The sequence below is a fragment of the Lolium rigidum genome, chromosome 3, assembly GCF_022539505.1.
Source record: "Lolium rigidum isolate FL_2022 chromosome 3, APGP_CSIRO_Lrig_0.1, whole genome shotgun sequence".
Classification (NCBI taxonomy): Eukaryota; Viridiplantae; Streptophyta; class Magnoliopsida; order Poales; family Poaceae; genus Lolium; species Lolium rigidum.
In genome coordinates this window covers 175325514-175327450 of record NC_061510.1, presented here as the reverse complement: position 1 = coordinate 175327450, position 1937 = coordinate 175325514, and the positions used below count along the sequence as shown (strand labels likewise).

The window sequence follows — 1937 nt, the reverse complement described above, 5'->3', positions numbered from 1 at the left end:
TTGACTCTCCACAAACGGACAGACAAGAGACAACCAGAAGAGTTTCTCATCTACTCGGTCGAGTCCGGCGGCTCAGCACCAATCCTGCGCGCCGCCGAGGGGGTTTCTGCCCGTGGTAGTTGAAGCGAGGCGATAGTGTTTCCAGCCACTCGTCAAGTCAGCGTGAGGGGATTCCGGAAACGCTATCGCGAACTCCTCGCTGCCCTTGGGCGCCTACCTTCCACCACTCCCAGTTTAGCCTCTCGTCTTCGGATCCGGTTCTTCGGTACCGGAATATTCAATCTTCATCGGATTCTAGCATAATTATGTCGGAATTGGACGCGGCAAAGGAATGACGGAACTGAAATTTAGGACCAGTTCTAAGTACCACGGGTATCCTTGCACTTCGGTTGCGGTTCCTGGAGGACTGGATTTCAAGAAGATTCAGGAGGTTTTTCTTGAACGGTCTCTTTTGATTGCCAAGTCCAGACCAAATGATATATTCACCCAAGATCCTACTCCTAAGTCGCTACGCATGGCCTTCTATGATCTATCTCCCCAACTGCGGCCCATCCTAGAAAGAGATAGCGTCCGGTCCTTCCTCCACTTATTTGTGAACAACAAGGGCATGACATGGAGGTATACCATCACCTCACAGACCTTAACTTACATGATCAGTTATGATGCCCTACGATGTGCGAAAGTTATATTGGAGGGCAAGGTACCAAGGCTCAATGGACAGCATGCCAATCCCAACTGCATTAACCCATATGGATACTTCCCTCTCCATGAAGCTGCTTGAAAGGTTTTCTACTGACATGATCAAGCTACTCTTTCATCATGGTGCATCAGCCAATGTACGCACGAGTTGGGAATGACATCATTGAGAACCTACTCCCACTCCATGTTGCGGTCGAGAATACTTGCCGCATAAGTATCCGGAGGATAATCTATTTCCATACCAGAATCATCGAGATTATATCTACAAGATTATCCATCTGCTATGCATGCCTGAAATGAAAATATTTTTGGACACGGTTAAACTGCTAGCGGAAAGAACGGATAATCTAGTTGATGAGATATGGAATTATGTGAAGGATGGGAAGCTTATCCATTCTGCAGTTTTACTTCTGGCAGCTCAAGCGCAACTCCGCGGGGGATGTTCCTCCATAAGCAATGACAATAGTAAGCGAGTTGGGTTTGATATCATCATGTGCTGTATATTGAAACATTTGGGTACCCTAAGATTGGAGGATAAGAATGCGAATGCACGGAAGCTGCTCGAGGAAGAGATAATATTTATGGTTCTTATAGGCCATCTTGTTGATATAGTATCCCAAGATGGTGAAGCCCTTCTCGCATACATTCGGACACATTCGGAGGTGCCTCACATGGAGGTTACGGGACGGGTTTCTTCTATTCTCAAGGAGTATGGGTTTTGCCCAACTGAAGGAATCGTTGATGTTAAGAACCTCCGCCCTTATGACTGCATAACATCCAACCAAGAGTTATACCACAAAGGGCCTATGGATTCAACCAAGGGAGTTACAGGAACGGATAATCTATGTGCTGCAGAGGAAGTAAATGCTGTGGAGAAGAAACTGCGTGGAGGATGGGATCCCACATACACAAGGAGAAGGTTCTTCCCTTATTGGAGATCAGTGCTACTGGCCAGGTGTTTTGTGCATGTGTATCCACCCTACGCAACAGCAGATGCCAGTCAACCTACTGTAACAACTCCTATTCCAGGTCTTAAGCGTCCCGCGTTTGGAATAGCTCCACAGCTATCAAGAAATTGCCAGTCCAGAAGATTTTTTGGTACTGGTGCATCCACAGCTAGGTTTGCACTTAGTTGTGAAGACCTCCGTCGCTCTTGGGGTAGCTCAATGGACAGTAATCCAATTCAAAATCACAACCTTTCACTGCTGGGAACAGTTGGGCAACTACTGACAAATAAT

The 1937-nt window shown here is 46.8% G+C and overlaps 1 pseudogene; it reads left to right on the top strand.

Annotated features, from left to right (window-relative positions):
* Window positions 1-331: 331 nt before the first annotated feature.
* LOC124695838 lies at window positions 332-1305 on the top strand (annotated as a pseudogene).
* Window positions 1306-1937: the final 632 nt, after the last annotated feature.